Consider the following 14,704-nt stretch of genomic DNA (forward strand, 5'->3'; position numbering starts at 1 on the left):
TAGGTATTGTGCGAAACAACGTCGCTTTAGCCTATTTTTGTTATATATGTATATTTGTTACATTATATAAGTAGCGATATCAAACATTACGCCAACTGAGCAGGAGTTTATATTTTATCATAAAATATAATTTTTTTATCGTACTTCGCGCACACTTGACGCGAGACACCGTGTCTCTTTAAATGAGAAGTTAGATTTTAAAGAGTTTAAGTGAAAGCTTTTAGAACTAATAATATATCAATCGTCTAAAAATTATTAATGCAAGTGTATACGCAGCATTGCTTCTCTTAAAACAAACATATACATAATTCAACTCTTAAGAGTTTGGTTGGTTATTTGGGTCATAAAGGCAACTTTCACATAAATTTAAGTGTCACACATGTGCACGTCCTTTGCCAAGCTTACGCAATCAATATCAAAGTTTATCAAATAGTCAGCAGATACACATCGAAGAAGAAGAAGAAACTTTGTCATCCATTCCCGTTTCAGGAGCGTCTCACACTTTCTTCTTTTTAATCTTACCCGAGATTTACTTTTTCCAGCACGAACATGTTCCAGTATTTTTACATTAATATTTTATTACCGTGTCCCACTGTCTCAATGGATAGTGTACAATATTACTCTGCTTTATCGCTCGAAAAGCGTGACGAACGATAGACTGCGTTTTCCCAGGAGAAATGAAAGATTAAGAAGTAAACGTGTCTCGCGATGGCCTAACAAACATCACGAAACATATTTTGATCAAAAGATATTTCTAGGATAAAATCTTAATCTCTGAGTTTAAACAGATTTCGATTGACGTGCGACATTCTCGTATTATAAGAATTATGATTTCGGTACGTTCATTTGTTTAAAACTAAATTAGAAGAGTAAATTAAATTAAAATAATTAAGCATGTCAAATGTAAGGAAGCATCTGCAAAAATTAACTCTAAGTTTACATAAATTTGACACACACATCTTTATTATCTTAATTTAATAAAATAATTTTTATTCGTGGAGTCTTTTTACTTCTTGCTTTAAAAAATATTTCAGACAAAATTAAATAAAACAATAATTACCGTGTATTATTTGTCCGTAACAGACACGTCATTCTTCGCTTTGTTTCGTTTACGCGTTTTGTTTTAGCTTCAACGATCATATACGAGTAGAAAACGATTCAAGTCACGGCACGACCGGCATCTCGTAAAAAACGTGAACTTCATCATAAACGGCAGCTATACGATTTTCCTAATCGAAAAAATATGGAAAGGAAACAAAAAAAAAGTTCTCCCTTTTCTATCCCACGGTCCTTTGTTTCGGCGAGATTTTTGGGAGCAAAAGCGCACTTCTGTCTCTTTCCCTCTCTTTCTGCTACTTCTTCCTCTTCCTGTAATGTCACACCGACATTCTTTTCCAGGGGACGCGCGTTCGATATTAGGAAATACCTCTCCTGCCAATTTCCCATGTTATATAAGGTCCCCCTACGAAGACCGAAGGCCCCCCTGACACACTCTCTTCGCGCGCAAATCGATTTTACTTCGAGAATTTTTATACACTCAAGGTAAGAGAAAAATGGAGAATGGTGATTCCGCAAAAAAGTGGCTTTACGCTTTTCTGACTACTTTTTTCTCCCATCATTTCTAGCTCAGCAAACATTGGTATGTAAACGAAGTAAAGGGTCAGTCCCAGTGAGCGCGATAACGCCGATAACGATGAACGTATAATCTTCGTAGATTTAAAAATTCAAACAGGATAAAATTATTGGATCGATTCCTGTTTGCGGCGCGCCCGCGATGCGACTGTGCTCTCATAATGTATCTGACTTATGCAAATGTTGCAAATAGTACCGGCCGAATTATGCGACTTGCTGGGAACGCGGGCATTAAATCGCCGAAATAGTTCGCAAATTCGAGTTCGGTTGTGAACGGTCGTGCAGAATAATATATATTACGAACGCGCGGCAATAGAACGGTAACGGAGATTATTATAGTCATCTTCACGTACGTGTGTGTGCACACACGCAATAATAAGTCACTAGTGAACTAAATTTTTCTCCGAAGTTTAATTGAATGCTGCATTTTTCCTTGATTTGTAGAGAGAGAAGAGAGTTTGGCTTTATAAGTATTTTAAAAACTATTTCTCTTTTTGATCGAAACACCATTATATATGTATAAAGCTTATGTTTAACTGCTTTGTGATATATTTTCAATACAAATTAAGTATAATAATAAGTCATTCGATAAAAAAAAGTAACGTTTAACTATTTGAACAGGATATTATAAATTGCGAGGTATTCCACAACTTTTTAATTTTTTAATAGCGTATTCTGGTAATTATATAATACTCACTCGTAACAGTGCTTGTTAATTACAATCGCGCGTAATTTGCACGGCACGGCACAACATTAATCGCAGTAATAAAGAGCAAAAAAATTATTTTTATATAAAACCACGATTTAATTGATACCCGCGATGTCTTTCAACAAACGAATATCGAATTGTTATTGCCAATTAAACGCATCGTGGTGCCGCTCGATTCGTAGTCGATCCATTCCATATTTCTGCCAATAACCGAAAGATTTAACAATAAAATTGGCAACCTCAGCTTAATATTGTACGATACGACACGATTAATAAAGTTAATGTGATCTTAAGATTTAAATATTTCAAACATAATAAAACTAAGCGTTAAATTAAACAAATAATATAATCGCAACAAAGCAATTTTATTATTCCTATTCTCCGCCAGCTCTATATACCGATTCCTACTTCGAATGTGTCTGTGTGAAATCGCGTGGATAACCGGCGCGGCCGGCGCGGCGGCGTCACGATATATTTACAAATCTAATCAAGTGATCGCGATAGCTAATAGTAGTCAATAGTTCATACGGAACGCCCGCGTTTTCCTGCGACACTTGCTCCGAGCACGTTTCGAGAAATAACGCGTGCCGCTGCCTGCTTACTCGAGTCTCGAGTCTCGACGAGCGAATGATAGCGCGGCGACCATGCGTAAACACAATAATGCCAGGCACAATGTACGCCGTATCAACGAACACCGAGGTTGCACTATTTATCGAAATATTGTCTCGACATTAAAATAAAAAAAATAACTCACCGGCAGATGCGCAACAGCGGAGTTATAAGTTGTAACCCTGCGTCGATCTGTAACATAGAAATATTTTTACGTTAAAGAGAAACGTCTAAGATATTCGATACTTGAAGTAAATATTATCGTGTGAATAAGGACCGTTCTACAATACGTCGCAAACGTGAAACGCGCGCACCGTCGCCAGTCGCGAAGGCTGGCAATTAACAGTTAAAAAGTGCTATATTTTCGGTTGCCGATTGCCAGTTGCAGTCGCCAGAAAGTTGAAAGTTCGCCAATTATCTTTTGACCACCACAACCGACAAGCGCAACCGAAAGTAACCCTTTTCAATTAGCAGTTGCCATCGTTCGCGACTGGCGACGGCGACGGAGCGTTTGGCGACGTATATCGTAGAATGGTCCTAATACTACGTTTACGCGAGCGTTACTTCTGTAGCAACTTACGATAATTTACTCCGCATAAACGAGTGAATCCCGTTTACGCGAAGGAATTATCGCGTAAGTTACTACCGAAGTAACGCTCGCGTAAACGTATAGTTATATGAGAGACGCGAAGTTCGCGCGACGTAATAACTCGCATAAGCGCGGAGATCGAACTCCGGCCGAAATTACGTCGGAGTTAAACATCGAAAGGAGTTCGAGTTTCGGAATGCGACATACCTAGGACAGCAAAATAATAAACAACTACTCGCACCTCACGGTCGCTCCGCTGTCGCCCGATGTCTCCCAGGGCCCCCTCCTCCTCTCCTCGGTCCTGCCTCGTTGTCGCATCTCCTCACTCGTTCCCGCGTGAAAATATCGTCACTTATGATCGCGCGACACTTTGCACGGCACTCCCGATATTAATTTCACGACGCGGCGCGTACTTAATTACGTCGGAGAAGCTACGAACGAAGGCTGTTATACAATCTACAATCCGCTCGAAGCCTGTCGGCAGTGTCGGCATCGGCTCGCGATGGCAGGTAGACGAGCGAGTCACACGCGGCGGAGAGAGAATCGCGCGGCCAACTTCGCTGCTTCACTCGCCACAGTCGCCACTCTCGCCAGAAGCAACCAATCGTCGCGTGTCGGCGTCGCGAGAAACTTGCCACTTGTGAGGCGATTTTGGTTAACTGCAATTAAATAATCGATTTATGAACACTGTATATGTTTATCCTTCGCGATAGCCAGATATCGAAATACAATTAAAGGGCCTTAGGGTCCACTCGTAATGCTCGTATATCCTTCATCCGCGTTCCGAGAACGATCGCAACTTAATTCATTCTGAAAACCGCACGAACACGACGCGAGACGCGAATCAAATTGACGATTGAGAAAAGCGAAGGCCGATCATTCGAAAGAATGTAATCGAAAGTCAATCGAATGCGATATACCTCGGTATCCGTTAATCCGTATACAAATTCCACGAAGCACATGTATTAAATGGACATTTGATGTATCACAGTTTTTCGTAATCTGAATACACACAGCGGCTAACGGCTTCTCGGAGTCTCGGAGTTCTCGGCAACACGAGTATCGAGGACGGAGCGAGGGTAAAGTGACTAGGCACGAACGGGCGACACGGTCAACGGTGCTGGTGCGCGTTGCTCGTTAGATATACCTGGATATACCCTACCCCCACTCCATCCCCACTACTCACGTTGCTGCGGCGCCGCTCGCAGCTCCAGTTATTTTACTACGCACCGTACCGCGTAATTCAATTCGCGAAACCACGAAATATTTAAAACGCGCTATAAAATAAATGTATATCAAATATTCCGTTCGTTGAATTTTCCGCGAATTAACTATTGATGCAAACGGTCGATACGATATCGAATTACTTGAATCACTTCGACGTATGTAACAATACGTTAAGGTAAAAGAAAAATATTTTGGATAAAGTCATTTTAAATACGTATTGTTTTTTCCAAAACAATCCCATCTCGTATATTCCCAAATATCTGATTAATATTAACCGCATGTCATACATTTAAACTAGCGTTTATTTAAAAGATATGAAAAATCATGCACTCTTTTATATCTTGAAAAGAAAACCGTTATATATTTATTTTAATTAATTTATTATTACTTTCCAGCTTTTTACGTTTTAGAAAAGTATAAAAGTTAAAATAATTTTAATAAATCAGGAATTACAATTTTATAAGTCAAAAATATATAAAACATAAACGACGTGAAATTAGTCATTATATCACGTTCAAAATCACGATCAAAAATATATATAATTAAATTGCAAAAGCAATGATTTTATTTTATTAAAATCATATCATTTTTCTTCTCTTGGGACATAAAAGTTTGAAAAAAGTAATAATAAATTAACTTTTCTATATTTTTCAAAGTAAGTGAATACTTTAATTTTTTTCAATTTTAATACATAAATTCTTACCAATTATTTTTTAAGTAGAATATGTTTTATAGTATTTAGATCTAGAAAACCGAGAGAAAATCAATTGAATAATGAATAGCAATAACAGATCAATACGCATGTAAGCGTAGTTACGAGGTATTATGCGCTAAATGCGCGAATATATGCATATAATATAATTAGTTTAAAAAACAATTACGCCTTTGATATATACCTGTATTAAAATTTTTGTTTCTAATCAATCTCCACAGATCAAAGTATTTTACGATGGTCGTGTGACACATATTTGTTTGTATTTGAATTATATAAATGGCGGGAGGGAATCATATTTGTTCGGCGTTAACCGCAACTCCGATACAGTCGAATGTGTATAGTTAGGAAGGATTTCGAGATACGTCCGAAATCAGTGTAGTCGATATAGCCGACTGGGAGATACGTGGCTCGGTATATAAAATAAAGGATCACCCCGGGCGATGCTTCGTCTATCGGCCGGCAATATCAGCGCGGGAATTGAAATAGTCGTGATATTTCTTTGAGAGGTGAGAACGGAAGGCGAATAAGGGAGGCGACGTTTGTGATGAGGGCGACGCGGGGAAGTAATAAAAGGCGACGAATGGGAGTTTGCGGTACATGGCCGACGACGACGACGACGACGACGACGACGACGATGACGACGAACGCCGCGGGAAAAATGGAGGCATGTTAGGTCGTTCTTTCGTCGTCGCTCTACAATCAGATTTCTTAGCGCGCCGTTCAATCAGAAGCACTGATACTTACTATAACTCTTTTGTCGCGATGGGGCAAAGGCAGGCGCTATTGGGCGACAATGATGACGCGGAGACAAAGGAAACGAGCGGCTTTCCGTGATGAGAAACGGACATCGTCGAGATCGAAGGTATTTCCGCGGGTGCGACTACTTTCGGCGAAAGGACAGAAGTATATGAAGTAGGGTCGTTCGAAAGTGCGAAGTAGCTTTAATAAATTGTGGCTGATCAAGCCACTGTCCACGAATTAACAAATTTTTCATATACTTTGTTAATATAATTATATGGCAAGGCACTGAGAGAAATTCTGCTCAGCGAAATTAGAAAACATCCTCATTACAACGCAATTAATTATTGCATACCATATTTAATGACGTTCTTCGATTACATTATAAAATATTGCATTGCAATTTGGTATAAAATTTGTTATTCTTATTAATTTGTGAACATTTATTATTTTGATTTATTACTATTTTTCTTCTCTGTTCAGAATTAATCTTCAAATTCTTTTGCACTTGCGCGTTTCTCTATCTTTCTTTCATTTTGTCTTAAAAAAAAAATATTTTCAATATTAATAATTGTAGGTACTATAAAAATTGAGTTTTATACATATGTACTTATTTAGTTTATTAATTTTCATTTTTGTCGTCTTAAAGCATTCCTCTTTAATGCTTCATCGAGAAAAACGCTTCGCGGGAAACATCGAGATAATATTGCGGTACGGAAACGGCGGAGTTCGAAGCAAAATGGCCAATTAACGCGTAATACCTGTTCGAAAATCTTTACGACCTCCTGTAAACTACGGTCGGTATCCTAGCAACAAGATGAAAATGTTCGAAATCATGGAGAGGCGCTTCGGCAACCGGGCAATTCCTCGAAATATGAAACGGGACAACCGAGCTTGCCGGTATCTATTCCGCGCATTTGCAATTACATTGTGCTCTGCATATTCATCGCACGTGAATTTGAATTCAAGAATAATATATATTTTTGTCTTTCCCTTTCTCTTACCTTCCCTCCTTCTCCCAAGTAAACCTCTAACAGTCTAAAACGATTCGGGAGGATCTAATATTAAGGAAACGCGGAAACACATTTTAGGAATCATCGAAATTCACGTTTCTAACAAAACTGAATTAATACAATGGAGAGAGAATGATTATTTAATGTAAATAAAGTAATTATTATATAGAGTAGTTATTTTTAATAAAAGATAAATGAAAAATAAGGTTAAAACTAATTTTCTAAATTATATTATTCTTTCAAATTATATTAGGTTCTTCTCTTTTGAAACTTCTTTATGGATATTTGACACATCACAACTTTCCGAGAAATCTCTAATAGATAAGGTATGATAGATAGATTTATATTAATCTTTATCGAATTAAACTAATGTTTTATTAACTTTGAAAACAGTTTTTTTTCCGTTACGAAAATCGCTAGGTCGTGCTTGCCATCAGTGCTTATACGTACTAACGCTATTTATCGAACAGTGAGTAAGCTCCTTTGCAAAATGCGCGTTTATCGAGGCCGCACAATAATGCGCGGAAGAGAGTAGTCTGTAAACCAAGCCGCCCAGGGGTATCGAGAGACCGGGGAAGTTTAATATTACCATCAGAACATCGTCTACAAGTCCTGCGGGGCAAGTTGCGGTCTGACGCTCGACATAGGAACTCTTGTCACAGGATTCAACTTCTGCGAGTCGGTCCGACGGCGCGAATGCACGCGCGCGCTCGAAAGAGAGAGACGAAAAAAGAGAGGAAGGAGAGGGTCAGAGCAAAGTAGCGTATATGCATGCGAAAACGCGAATGATATTCGCCGACCGAGGTAACATACCGCGAGAAAGGGAGAGAAAGAGAGAGAAAGGGAGAAAGAGAGAAAGTTCGCTTCTTTCACCGCAACACGTCCTGTCCGCGCGCAGGAACGACTGTGTTTGCATAGTTGTCCTGTTTACATTCACCCCGGGATTCCGCCCTGCGGGATTACGCGCGAGTGGCGCGATATCCGCGGGCTCTGAAAAGGGCGTCGATGTGCGCCGGACGACTGTTCAGCGTTTCACCTAGAGCAGAATCCGTGAGAAATACTCGATTTTCCGTTAATTTCTTCACTGTTGAATGAACGATTCACTTTAATCTTTCTTGCAAGCACTTACAAATTTTGTTAAGCTTTTTATACCGCAGAGCGCACGAGTCTCACCTAAAAAGAAATGCAAATAAATAACGCAGATAATTTAATGCTCGGCTAGATTTTTGCAAGTGACTTTGCTTTATTAGAACTTAAACGCTTCATTATATACAAATTTTCAAGATTTTTAGCTCCCAAGATAATTCGAAACTTGAAAAATTAAAAAAAGACAGCATCCAAAAAATCAGTGTCACGTATATCTATATAAAAATGTTCGGAAAGCATGTTTTATATTTTTGATATTCTCGGTTAATCTCTAGCGTACTGATACATGGAAAGTACATGGAAAGTTGTTATAAAGCAGAAGCCTGATTAAAACGTAAATAGCTATCATCTCAAGAAACATGTTTTTGCTAAAAGTTTAATTAAAAAAAAAAAGAAAAAACTATTTCAGTTGCGAAAGGATTAAAGGAAGGTTGTAGCAAGCGAGAATACTTTGCGGCAAGAAGCGCGGGCGAGAGCTTGTTAGATTTTGCGACATTTTTAGATTAAGTACGTCGCCACCTTACCAAGCAATGACTAAGATGGAGATCGCGCTGGAAAATGCGGTTCGACTTTATTAATGGAATCGAAATCGGGAATATTTTTATTGGCACATTAATTCAACGAAGTCGTGAGACTTTTGTCTCTTAAATTAAAGAAAGTTTAATTAAATTAAATAACTTTACATTTTTACTTATATATAATTAGCAATATTTAATATTGACTGAAAATCTGATCATGTTAAATAACTGATTATTAATATCGTATGTGATGATTATACAATATCAAAAATTCTTCTAAATAAATAAATAACGGTATTAAAAGATTGAAAAGAATACGAATTGTACTCTTTTTCGTTAATTTTTTTATTAATTAGTAGAAGCAATTATAAATAAAATTTTTATATCATTTTATCAAAGAATAAAAATATTTCGGTTTTCAAAATTTTCGAAATATCTGCACCATCAAATTAAGCATTCCGTAGTTCGGAGAATCCTATCGTTATTCAAAATTATTAATATTAAATTTTTTTTGTACTATTTGTACGTAGTAATTTGATCATTGTTGAAGCACTAATCATTTTTAAATACAATGCGTTTCTAAATGCAAATAACTTATCTTTTTCCTGCTTCGTTCACAATAATCTGAATCTGTGGAGTATCGTTAAGAGTGAAGAACGAACTTAAATGGATGTCACCTACTAAATAATAAAATAATCGAATCACGTTTCTAAGACAGGAGGACCGTGCTCGAGAATTAATGCCTATCATTGCGTCGTTTACGCAAAAGAGCGTCATGCATTTTTCATCCCGCCGCGCAGATTTTCCTTACACGAGATTACTCCGGTTCACTCTCTTTACCGAACTTTTCGCGACGCGGCGGTCGCCTGGAACACGTTAATTCAGTTCTCTCTGCACTTTATACGATAAAAACTCCGTCGCGCGATATTCGCCTTGCACGAGGCAAGACGCGCACCGCTTTTTCCCCGGCGATCATACGTGTTACACACGCACGCATGCACGTAAGTTCGAAAAAGCTCAGACTATAATAATATACTGAGTGTCTCAGAAATTGCCAGATTTCTTCTAGGGCGTATGTATCCACTATTAAATTATTAAACTTTAGGACTGTGTACATAAATAATATACACAATTTTTTATACGATTCAAATTTTAAACTAAATTTGAGAAAATGCGCAATTTTTAGTATACTTTATGTATATTATGTCTTTGTGTGAGTTTATGACTATATATTCTCAATTTTGTTTAAACCGTCAAATTCATATAGCAATAATTATGAGCGGATTATTGTAGTATGGCGTAAATAAAACAAACATTTTAGGCCGCATTTTAAACGTCAAATTAATGATTAATACTTATTAATATAATTTTTTGTTTATGTAGAAGTTTATATAAACAAGAAATTATAATTTACTAACGTAATTACGTAAAATTTTTTATTTTTGTAATCGAGAAAAATATTATAAACTATTAAAAGAAGATAGAAAACAGAAAACTTGAAAGAAAAGACCGAAATTTTGTACTGTAAGGATAATACCATGATGTTTTAGTTGCAATGGTCACCAGTTTTTATTTGTTTAGACGCTTAAAAGTGGAAATGAAATTCCTGAGCACATAGAATTTTCTACGCAATATTACTATATTTGCTCGCGTATGCCGGTACGGTATAGTACAAGAGTGCATGAGCACATGCTTACGGAGAAAACGATCCATCATGGTTGGCCGTACTATGATTAATGGGAAATATGAGAACGCGCGCAATGTAAATGGGATTCAACACTCGCTATTTCGCGGTGCGAAGAATATTTTGATTTTACATAATTTATAACCAACTGGTATTATATTTTTCTAACGCACAGAATCATAAAAAAGAGTTTAGCTCCTAAACGATATATGGATGACGCAATGTAACATAGTTAAGTTAGTCTCTCTCTTTTTGACAAAAAAATATTCTACTCTCGTGCAGAAAGTAAAATGTAAAATTACAGCGCTGACAAAAAAGTATCTGATATCTGAATTCTGAATATAAAAGTAATTCGTCTCAAAATATTGTAAAAAAAGTCCGAGGCATACTTATCATTATCGGCGATTAAGTGCCGAACGAATTAAGAAATTTGATAAATTTCTCGATTGTGACAAATTTTCATCGACACAAAAATATTGTAAAAAAAAGTCCGAGGCATAATTATCATTATCGATTAAGTGCCGAACGAATTAAGAATTAAGTGATCGCGCTGCTTGAAATATAGAGCTCGAAAAATATTCAACCTAAGTATACGACTGTTTCCGTTGTTCCCTTCGAGAGGAAAAAGAGACTTCGTATAGATCGCGAAAAAGCAGATGGCAGTGTCGAGAAAAACGAGATGCATACACGCGCGTATATATATGTGCACCGACCCGTTTACGGTGAACGAACATTCGCGGACGCGGGGAGTGGTATCGCGGAAACTATTGCTGCAACGTGAAAAAGAAACACATCTTCACGTATGTATGCATTCTGCGACATCTTTACAAGGAGGTACCTTATCCTTCGCCAAGCCAAACATCCATCCGGGCGTTCGAACGCGCGCGCGACGGAGTTCTCGCTGCTGCGTCCACGAAGGCACGATAATAGCCGGATGAATTCTAAGAAATCTTCCATGTGGAAATTGCAGACGGCAAATTACTTTTTCGCAATTTTGCAAGATTACACGGAATTCGCAATGTCCGCGCCGTCGAATAAATGAACGAGCGAGTCGAAATTAGGGCAACCGCTCGAGTCGTTATTTCGATTGAAGACTGACGATCTGTTTGAGGAATGCATACGCCACACCTCGAAAAGACGCCGGGCTAATCCCAGGGAAAAACAACGGTATCGTGCACGGTGGATTTTTGTTAACTCTCGCCCACTTAGCCGTCGATACGAGAGAAAGATTTCTCTCGAGAGTTTCCCTCGTATTTCTCTCCGCGCGAGGCAGTATTGTTTCGCCGAGTCCCGCGAGCCGAAGCGTGCTTGCGCAAGCTTTTTGATCCGCTCCCAACGAAACTATCCAACTAAATTCAAAACTGGGGTGCGAACTTTATTGGGCGGAATAGTAGAAACGGCCAGAAGATTACTTCCGCGGGGGCGCGCGAGCGCGCGCAAGGCTGTTGAAACTTCCAAGAGAGGCGGTTAACTAAGTTCGCCCGAGAAATGGACTTCGGATAGTTTTACGTCCTCCGTCTTACTTGCCTACATCTGGACGTAATGGCGATCGCCCCCACGTCTCCTATTCCCGACGATCGCACGGTCATAATCGCGATGATGCGGTCTCGTTACCGCGTCGATTCGAATCGGAAAAGATATAATCGGCGGGAACAAACGGAGAAGCGTTCGGTCAGAGAGGTAGCGTATTAAACTCGCGAATGTTACTATTAATTCCATGGAGTTCGACTTTCGCTGGGAGTAATATAGTTTAGTGAAAAATTGCGATTCCAGGATATTAAAAGCACTTTAACGCTTACCTGAAATGGTATTAAAAAATTCATGTTTTATTAAGTTTTTATCTCAATTTTTTTTTGTTTTCACTCGCTCTATTCCAGGCTTTCTTAAAAATAAAGTATTATACAAGTCCCCTTGACTTCTGATCCGAAAGAAGGTCAGGACAGAGATTTCGCAGGGTAAAGAAATAGCTGACTTTCGTTGCGACCATAGAAGAAACGTCTCGAGATTGATCGGCAGTATCGAAGTTTCCCTACTCGTTTGATCTTTCTTCGCAACTTCGCGGGAATCAATCGCCGTATGTCTCGCGCGCCCCCTTCGAAACTTCCTTTGCCTATGGCCCGCTATTTCCGACTAAAACGTTGGCTTTACCCGCTTTTCTCTCCCGAGCGCGCGAAATCTTCTCCATTTCGCGCTTTATCCGAATATACCTCGAAATTGATCGACGAAATGCGCGATGCACGCGGCCTTGCCATGCTCGGAGAATGTTACCTCCGGGGAATTTCTGTATTCCTCATTGCGCGCGGAAAGGGCCGCGAGGAGACCCTCCAAAAGCTTTATTGAAACTATTGAAAGCTTGCGAACCCACTCCTCCCTGCTTCCCTCTTTCCGATTGCCAACGCGTTCCTCATCTCGCGAATCAATCTTCGAAATTTCAACCCAAATTCGTCCGGCAACAAATTTTCGCCGAGACTCCTATATCGTGGAACGCTTGTAGGTTTTCGGCGAAATAAGTACGTTTTATTTCTTTAATTCTTCAATTGTGAGAGAGAGATTATGATGAAAAGATTTAAAAAATAATATTTGTCGAAAAAAAAGCGAAAAGTTTAGGAGTAAGTTTCTGAACTTACAATGCGTTTAAATGATGAAAGAAGTGTAACTTACAGTAATTTGGAAGTGACAATTGACTTTGTCTAAACTTATGAGTTAAACGCAGAAACTTGCAGATCAAATTAAACATCTTGAAAGTAGTAATTGAAGGAAGACACTTAAAAGGATTTGTTAATGTTAATTGATAAAGCATTTTCTCTCTGGACTAGAGAGTAATTAATAACACACAAAACAATTGAAACCGAAGTTGAAATGCCTGTTTATTTATTCACAGACAATTAAAAACTAATCCTTTAAAATTGATTAATATCGCCAGTATTAAATCGTACATAACAAACAACTATAAAATAGCTTAATAAATTGAAATGAGTATTTGTCAGGATATTTCACCAGTACGAACAGGAGGAATTATATAAAAACAAAAAGAATCGAAAAAGTGTGAAAAAGGAGAAAAGCAAGAACAAGCGCAATTAAATACAGAATTAAATACAGAATTCGCAACGCGGACAAGGAAGAAAAATGCGTCAAAAAAAAAAAAATAAAAAAATGAAACTGCGAAAGGAATAATAGAAAATCGCATCATCTCTTTATCTGTTTCTGCTCAGGAAATTAAAAAGGACCATTGACACCGCGTTGATTCCGATACCAACAGATCGTATGTGTGTGTGTGTACCTCGAAAACGAAAACGAAAGAAAAAAGAGAAGAGATAAATAGACACATAGCAAAGAAGAGAGAGAAAGAGGAACAAAGGAGAGGAGAGAAGAGAAAGAGATATATATATATATATATGCAGAGAAATATATCTCCGCGATCCGCGGACGCTATTTGTAGTCCCGTTGTCAAAGGACGCAGCGTTGGAAGCGTTTGCGCAAACAGCTGCGAGCTAACTGCTTATATTGGCCTTCCTTTCTGCTGCGTCCTCGCCTCGCAACCACTTCATCGTGTGTCTGTCTTTGTCCGTCTGTATCCACACACCCACGCTTTCCTCTGTGCTCCCCGCAACTCTCTCTCCCCCTATGCAGAGATTGGGAAGGCCTCGCTCGCGATTCAAACCCGCACGAAAAAAATCGCGCAGAAGACCGCGTCAGACGGCGAGAACGGATGCACATATAACGTTTGTATATCGCAGGAATTTGATTACATTCGGTAGTTTTAATTTCGGATCGCTCGACACAATGTAAGGCCGATAGCGATTCGCTTTGTGCCTTCTTCTCACGATTGTTGCAGCAACGCTATCACAAAGAAAAGTAATATATGATTGCTAGTATACATTTTTATATACATTTTTGAGCCGGATTGTTGACGATTTGTTAAAAAGTAGAAAATCTGATATAAATATCATTTATTTCGCTAGAATAATCAACTTATTAAGACGATCGGATATGGCCAGCATGTAAATCTTGTCACATAAATATTTAATTTATTTTATTTAACATAAATATTTAATATTTAATTTATTAACTTTGTGCACGAAATATCCATTTTCTGGTAAATTACATTTTATGTATCTTTTTAA

At 38.3% G+C, this 14,704-nt stretch overlaps 1 protein-coding gene across 2 annotated transcripts in view; it reads right to left on the minus strand.

Annotated features, from left to right (window-relative positions):
• The window catches only part of Dip-lambda (Dpr-interacting protein lambda), a 197,378-nt gene that overhangs the window by 146,379 nt on the left and 36,295 nt on the right, over window positions 1–14,704 (minus strand). The window contains exons 3-4 of one of the 2 annotated variants that reach the window (XM_077405758.1): window positions 3,781–4,198; window positions 3,096–3,142 (exon numbers count right to left, since the gene is read on the minus strand). The gene's annotated coding sequence lies outside the window, so the exon portion shown is untranslated. The remainder of the gene's footprint in view (window positions 1–3,095; window positions 3,143–3,780; window positions 4,199–14,704) is intronic. The other variant, XM_077405760.1, reaches the window with a different exon arrangement.

Source organism: Temnothorax americanus, unplaced genomic scaffold (assembly GCF_048541705.1).
Source record: "Temnothorax americanus isolate GAGA-0224 unplaced genomic scaffold, ASM4854170v1 Scaffold2, whole genome shotgun sequence".
In the NCBI taxonomy this organism is placed as follows: domain Eukaryota; kingdom Metazoa; phylum Arthropoda; class Insecta; order Hymenoptera; family Formicidae; genus Temnothorax; species Temnothorax americanus.